This window comes from Amblyomma mixtum, chromosome 10 (genome assembly GCF_055824585.1).
Source record: "Amblyomma mixtum isolate Tamu chromosome 10, ASM5582458v1, whole genome shotgun sequence".
In the NCBI taxonomy this organism is placed as follows: Eukaryota; Metazoa; Arthropoda; class Arachnida; order Ixodida; family Ixodidae; genus Amblyomma; species Amblyomma mixtum.
This window is the reverse complement of record NC_143021.1, coordinates 88,037,971-88,046,314: the sequence shown is the minus strand read 5'-3', so window position 1 is coordinate 88,046,314 and position 8,344 is coordinate 88,037,971.

The window sequence follows — 8,344 nt, the reverse complement described above, 5'->3', positions numbered from 1 at the left end:
GTTTATTCACAGAGGGGATCGGTCGGAGCAGGATAGAAGCAGGAAGCCTACCAGCGTCCTTCAGCTCTTTCTCTTCCTTTCTCCCTGCTGGTCAGTTCATCTTCCGCTTCTTCCGTCGAGGGTCTGTGGAAGCACGTCACATTTCCCTCCTCGCAGACGAAGCCCGTCGGGCGAGTTAAATAGACCGTCTGGGATGGAATCGCTTGAGGCGGGCTACATGCACCACCTGAGACTGGCGTGACCGTCGACCACTAGCAGTTAGTCGTGCTATGACGTAATTAACGTCACTTATGCACTCCAACACAACAAACGGTCCAGTGTAGTGGGATAGCAGTTTCTGGCACAGACCACGCTTGCGTAGAGGGGTCCACAACCACACAATGTCACCAGGAACATAAGAAACTTCTTGGTGTTGGACGTCGTAGCGTTTCTTGGAACGCTCTTGCGAAGTTAAAATTCGAACGCGGGCAAGCTGGCGAGCTTCTTCAGCTCTGCAGAGTGTGGTGGCAAGAGAAGGTTCGTCGTGGATGAAAAATGGTAGAATGGTGTCAAGGCCGGAGCGAGGCGAGCGAGCATAGAGCAGGTAAAAGGGGCTGTAGCCAGTTGTCTCATGTTGCGCTGTGTTGTATGCATGAGTAATGAACGGGAGGACGCCATCCCAGTCCTTATGATCTGCAGCGACGTACATAGCAAGCATGGTGGTGAGCGTCCGATTAGTGCGTTCCACCACACCGTTCGTTTGGGGATGATATGGCGTGGAGTGGCGAAAACTGCAGCTGCTGAGGCGGAGAAGTTCTTCAACAACGTCCGCTGTAAATTGGCTCCCACGGTCGCTAATGAGAACTGCAGGAGGGCCGTGCCGAAGAATGACGAATCGAAGTAAGAAGTTAGATACTTCAGACGCAGTAGCAGCTGGTATAGCGGCTGTCTCACAATAACGGGTTAAGTGGTCTACGCACACAAGAATCCATCGATTTCCTTTAGATGACCGTGGGAAAGGTCCAAGGAGGTCAATGCCAACTTGCTCAAACGGGGCTGTTGGAGGTGTGATTGGCCGCAGTTTGCCCGGTGGACTTGAAGTCGGCAGCTTAAAGCGCTGGCATTGCACACAGCTGGCGACATAGTGCTGGATGGTTGAACGCATGTTAGGCCAGTAAAATCGTTGTTGTGTGCGGTGGAGTGTGCGTGTCACTCCCAAGTACCCAGACGTGGCGTCGTCGTGCATCATTTCAAGAACTGTGATGCGTAGGTTTTCGGGTACGACAAGAAGCATGCGTGCTCCTCCAGAAGCGAAATTCTTCTTATAAAGCAAACCGTCGCGAATGCAAAAAGTATTCTTTACAGAATCTTGAGCGGCATCAAACAAAGAGGCTAATGTTTGGTCTTTGCGTTGCTCAGTTCGGAAAACTTGAAGATCGGGGAAGGCTTGTGAAAGTGACGCCAAGTATTCATCAAAGTTGTCTGCGTCGTCATCAGTCGTTTGAAGCGGCAAACGGGAAAGACAATCGGCATCTGAGTGTTTACGGCCGCTTTTACGCACCACAGTGAAATTAAATTCTTGTAGGCGCAAAGCCCATCGAGCAAGCCGGCCACAGGGGTCACGAAGACTCACTAGCCAGCAAAGCGAGTGGTGGTCGGTCACGACGGTGAAAGCATTCCCGTACAGATAGGAGCGGAAGCGCTGTACAGCGAAAACAACGGCAAGACATTCTTGCTCAGTAACCGTATAATTTCTTTCGCTCTTACTCAATGAACGGCTGGCATATGCTACCACGTGCTGATCGTGACCATGGCGTTGTATAAGTACAGCGCCGATACCGATACCACTTGCATCAGTGTGCACTTCAATTGGTGCAGATGGGCAGAAGTGGCGTAGGATGGGGCCCGAGGTCAAAAGAAATTTCAGATGTCGGAAAGCTGCGTCACATTCGCTGGTCCAATTGAACGGTGCATCTTTATGCAGCAAACACGTGAGTGGGTAAACGATGTCCGCAAACCTAGCTATAAAGCGTCGAAAGTACGAGCAGAGCCCTAAAAAACTCTGCAGCTCTTTCACTGATTGAGGCACCGTAAAACTTTTGACAGCTTCAATTTTCTTTGGATCTGGTCGAACACCTTCTTTATCAACTAAATGACCAAGAACAATTGTTTCTCGGTTCCCATAATGACATTTCCTGGAATTGAGGATAAGGCCAGCTCGTTCCACGCAATCAAGCACAATATCCAGGCGGCTGTTGTGCTCACTAAACGTTTTGCCAAAAATTACAACGTCGTCCAAATAACATAAACAAATTTGCCACTTAAGGCCACGAAGGATTGTATCCATGAACCGCTCGAATGTTGCAGGTGCATTACATAAACCGAAAGGCATAACGTTAAACTCGTAAGGTCCGTCTGGTGTTATGAATGCCATTTTTTCTCTATCTGCAGCGTGCATGGGGATTTGCCAGTAGCCGGATCTCAAATCAATAGAAGAAAAGTATGAAGCGGAGTGCAGACAATCAATTGCGTCATCTATAAGTGGAAGCGGGTAGACGTCCTTCTTCGTGGCTGTATTTAAGCGACGGTAGTCTACACAGAACCTCCATGTGCCATCTTTTTTCTTAACAAGGATAACTGGAGCTGCCCAAGGACTGGAAGACTCTCGAATTATGCCTCGCTTTAGCATCTCTTGAACTTGGTCATCTATTAACTTACGTTCAGTGGCTGAGACTCGATAGGGCTTCTGGCGTATAGGAGCTGCGGAGCCGGTGTTGATCGTGTGATGAATACGACTGGTAGGCGGTGGTGCAGAATCGTCTTTGGCAAAGTCGAACACGAACACGTGCTTCAGAAGGAGTTCCACTAGAGTGCGACGCTCGGTTGTGGGAAGAGCCTGAGTAATCATAGCCTTAACTTGGGTCTCCATATCTCTTTTCACGTGCTGCTCACTGACAGACTTGGTTAACGTCGCGACGGAACCTGACACACCTTCTTCGAAACGGGCGAGTTTGAGGCCCCGGGGCAACACAGCTGGCTCTTCAGAGTGGTTCACTGTCCACAGCTCGGTACGGCCTCTCACCACGGGAACGACGCAACGAGGCACGACGATACTCTTCTTAGAGCAGGCGAGTGACGTAGGCTCTACCACAGCTTCAAAAGATTCGCACTGATTGTGAATAGAGGAAACCCGCACGAATGCTGCGGAGAAAGCTGGTACAATAGTGTCTTCTTCCACTGCAAATGCTCCAAAATCCGGTGTCGAGTTATCCACAAGAGCTGAAAGTAGTGAAGAATTCAAAGCAATTTCTCCCGTACGATAGTCTAAAGTTGCACCACACTCTTGCAGAAAATCAATCCCAAGAATCACATCATGCGTTGACCGTGGTAGCACTGCGAATTCTATTCTAAACGTTAGACCACCAATAACAACATCTGAAGCACACACACCAAGTGGAACCAAAGGTTCACCACCGACACCGCGGAATAACGCTGCACGGTCACCACTAAACATCACTTTCCTACCTAAACGGTTCTTAAACCTCAAACTCATAACGGATACGGTAGCACCAGTGTCCACAAGAGCCATTGTTCTCACACCATCAATAAACACTTCCAATTTATTCTTCAACATAAAGACGGGCAGAGGTATATTGGACGTCATCGACTCGCCGGCGGCCTCACCTCCATCGGCCGCGCCTCCTAGTTTCCCAGAGGCGGAGGGGATGCACGACGTCGAGGAGAAGGTGACCGCCGTTGGCGCTGAGGTGGCGGCGTCACACTGCGGTCAGATGCAGGCGATGAACTCCGCAAATTGCTCGGACGGTACGGGTCCCAAGCGGACGTTGGGGGTCGCTGCTGCGCGGTGTGCAGTTGTCCGTAAGTAGGCGCCGGGGGTTGGCAGTCTTGAGAAGTCGGGAAACGACGGCGGCAATATCTAGCGATATGCCCTGCAATGCCACACCGGTAGCACAAAGGTTGAGAGCGCCAGCGACCGCCATAAAAGTCCTGGCGAACAAAGTCGCGACGTTGGCTGGAGCCAGGATCTCGCTGCTGACGAACCACGTCTTCTGGGTAGGTGGGCCTCCTTTCCGTCGGCTGGTGGCCATAACGTTGGGCAACGTTCCGATCGTCCATGGGCAAAGTGCCGTTAGGTTGAGCCCACGGAGTCGACAGGGCGGCAACATCTTCCTCCGGTGCAGAACTGTGCCGCAGATATTCTGTGCGGCAGAAGGTGTCCCGGGATCTGGACAATTCCTCGCGCACAATCTCTCGAATCGTATCAGTCATAGAATTTGGAGGACAGGCTTCAACACTGGCTATAGAGGTGACATTGGCCAATCTTCCGAATTTAGGGGTGATTCGACGCAGCTTAAGAGCTTCAAATGTTCTGCAATGTTTTATAACGTCGGCGGTGGTGTTCAGGCTCTCTTTACTAATCAGGAAATTGTAAACATCTTCCGCAATTCCTTTTAGAAGGTGGCCGACTTTGTCTTCTTCATGCATACTGGAGTTAACTAGCTTCTTCCTCGACGGAAGAAGCAGAAGATGAACTGACCAGCAGGAAGCCTACCAGCGTCCTTCAGCTCTTTCTCTTCCTTTCTCCCTGCTGGTCAGTTCATCTTCTGCTTCTTCCGTCGAGGGTCTGTGGAAGCACGTGACAATATATATATATATATATATATAGGTTGCGAAAGCGTGAAGTACTGACTGCTTATAAGAATATATAGCGAAGTATACGCTTCGTTAAAGGAAACATATTTATTCAACTCGACGTTTCGATCGGAAGACCGATCTTCTTCAGGAGTGATTTTACATTGTTAATGCATCCCCTTTTATAGGGGCGGGCACAGAACAGGAAAATGGGAAACACAAAGCACATAGCAGAAAAATACGCATAAAAATTATTAGAGGCAGTGCGACCCACACACACATAAAAAAAAAGAAGAGTGCGGGAACAGGTCATCAGTCAGAAAATACAACGTCCAGATGCTGCCTCTGCTTTGTTAAGCACCACAGGCTTGCTTATTGACAGTCGTGTCCAGCTGGGAGGTGCTCGACAGGTGCGTGGCCGTGCAACAACTTTCGTAGAAAAATGCGAAAACTTGTTCCTTCTCCTGGCCGCGAGAGCAAAAAAATAAAATATGACCCTCCAACAGAGAGAGCAGACAACAGAAAAAAAAGAAGAAAAAAAAGAAGAAAAAAAAGGAAAATGAACAGAGCAAGGAAGAAACCTCGAAAAAAAAATGAAATAGGTAAAAGAAAACCTTGAAAGTAGTGCTTTTTCTTCACACCCAGCTATAGTGCACCCACCCCTGGTTGAGGGGAAGTATTGGAAGGAATGTAAAAAAAAAATATAAGAAAAAAATATATAAAAAATGTGAGATTAAAAAGGAAAAAAAAGAAATTGTGCGGCATTCGCGTGACCACAAGGTGAGCACACCCGGGGGGGAAACGGCACAGGTGTGGCACAGGTGTAGCATGCAGAAAGGGGTATGACCTCAGACGACTTAGTCAGTATTGCTTTGTTTAATTTCGTAGGCCCCTGACCTCGGAAGAGAGGTGAGGGTGCCGTAGGTTTCATTAATGCCATTTTTCACTGTGTTAAATTTAAAAATAAAATATGATTCTCGTTGCTCGCGCTCACGAGTGTTTTTGAAGCCACTCTGTAGTATTGTTACTTTAAGTTTGTCAAACTCGTGACCTTTCTCGCGGAGGTGTTTCGAAAGAGGGAGGTTGGGGAGGGATTGGGTATGTGAGCGGTGGTTATTAAATCTGAAACGGAAGGAATTGTCTGTTTGGCCTATGTATTGCATTCGACAGTCGCCACACTCGAGCATGTAAACCACGTTGCTGGAATCGCAATTCAGGTCTTCCCGGATAGAATGCTTGAAATTTGAATGGGTGCTTTTAGCCAGTGCCGTGGTTTCCATGTGTTTGCAGACTTGACATCGGCTTTTTTTGCATGGTGTGCAACCTACAGCTCTCGGTTTATTGACTGTCGAATGGACAACATGGTTTTGCAGATTTTTTGGTCTCCTATATGTTACTTGGGGGACCGTTGTGAAAATATTTGAAAGACGGTCACTCTGTTCTATGATATTAAAGTGTTTTTTTAGGATGTTGTTAATATTCGGGAGATTATTTGTGAAGGTTAGTATAAGATTACAGCGCTGTGATGATGGCTGAGATTCCTTAATGACATGATTAATATTAGTTGCTTCTGCCTTTTTAATAGCATCGTTGATTATAGAAGACGGGTAATGTTGTTTTTTAGAGTGTCCCGCATGCGATTAGCATTTTCGTGAAAATCTTCCGATCGTGAGCAAATTCGTTTGAATCTGATGGCCTGTGAGTATGGGATTGAAGTTTTGCAGTGGCGTGGGTGGCAGCTGTTGAAATGAAGATACTGTTGTCTGTCTGTGGGTTTTTTGTAGACACTAGTGATTAATGTACTTCCTTCTACTCGAACCAGAACATCCAGGAAGTTAATTTTATTGGTTGAGTAGGTGTGTGTGAAAGAGATATTGGGATGGATTTTGTTGAATGAGGCGATAAAATGGATGAGTTCGTCCTCGGTTTCTGTCCAAACTATGAATATGTCATCCAGAAAGCGTTTGTAAAAAGCTGGTTTTGTTGGATATGAGGACAGAAAGTCAGATTCAATTTTGTTCATAAATATGTTGGCGTAATTTGGAGCCATTTTTGTGCCCATAGCTGTACCGCTAGTTTGAAGATAATATGAGTTGTTGAACTCAAAGGTGTTAAGTTTAAGAACCAAATTTGCAAGTGTCTCGACGGCACTTGGACTAGGGGTGTCTAGAATTTTGTATTCTTTATATGATCCAACCATTGCCTGAATTCCGTCGTCTTGTGGGATGTTAGTGTAAAGTGATACCACTTCCAGGGTAACTAGGAAAGCGCCTTGAGGGAAGGTGACATTCGATAATTCTTTCAGGAAGTGATTAGTGTCGCGTATGTAAGATGGATGTTTCGGAGGTATATGTTTGATGAGCGAATCGATATACTCTGAGATCGGTTCTGTTATTGTGCCAATACCAGAAACAATCGGTCTCCCTGGATGATTCTGTTTGTGTATTTTCGGAAGCATGTAGAAGCGCCCCGCGGAGGAATTTCTTGGCGTGAGCGCCTTACCTACTCGCGGTGGTAATTCACCTTCATCTGTTAGTTTTTTTATAGTTTGCTCTACGATGTTCTTTTGCTTAGCGGTCGGGTCTGATGGGAGTTTAGTATAGAATTTTGGGTTGTTGAGCTGGCGGTTGCCCTCCTGAATGTAGTTATCTGTGTCTAAAATAACTATGCCTCCACCTTTGTCGGCGGGCTTGATGACAATGTCGGTTCGTTTGCTAAGTGAGCCTAAGGCGTTACGCTCTTTTTTTGTGAGGTTAGGTGGCCCAGATTTTCGTGTCCCAAAAGCTTGAAGAATCTCCTTTTGTACCGCTTTTATATATAGGTCTAGATGTCTGTCCCTACCAGTTTTGGGTGTCCACTGTTCCTGAGATTGGGGGTACCGCACATTATTTGTGTTCGGTTTGTCGAAGAAATATTCCCGTAATCTGAGAGTTCGCGAAAAGTTATCTAGATCCTGGAGTAACTTGTACTCGTTATACTTGCTATGGCTTGGGCAGAATTTAAGGCCACGCGACAGCAGTGACTTTTCCTCGGGGGTGAGCTGTGAGCTTGACAGGTTAATTATATTTTCCGGAAGGTGTGGCTCTTCGGGTGTTTGGTCTAATGTGGTTGGATGTTGGTTTACGGTTTCCTTGTAATTGTCGGGTGTGGGTATGTGGCTTGCTAGTTGTAATGGCATTGTGAGCTCTGTACAATCCTCGACAAGGATGCCATCACGGGAAAATTTAGTAAGTTTTTTCGTCCAAATTTGCTGAGTTTTGTTAGACTTGAAGACCTCAAGCTCATTTACCTCGGATGTTGAGAGTATCATGCTTTCACGCGGCCGCCTCTCCTCTAGTGTTAGTGATGCCAACGTCTTTTTGAAGTGCTCAATTGTTATTTTTAAAAGGTTTATGGATGCTTTAAGTAGTTCTGTGCTCCATGCTAGGCGATGGGATTCCGAAAGGTGGCTAATGGATGGGGTTAAAGATACAAAAAGTCCTTTCGGCACAGTTTCTGATTTAAGGTATATTTGAAGGGATTTTACGTGGAGCTGGTGCTTGATTCGTTTCTCAATAATTTTTCTTAGCTTTAAAAAATTCCGAGAGCGTGTGGCACAAGTAGAGGGAGAGCTGGTGGGCGCGTGAGCTTGGTCGGCCCGTCAGTATTGTTTAAACTTTAGCCGTTGGGCTGAGCCAAAGCGTCGTCTGAGGTCATACCTTTGTTTCGGCGT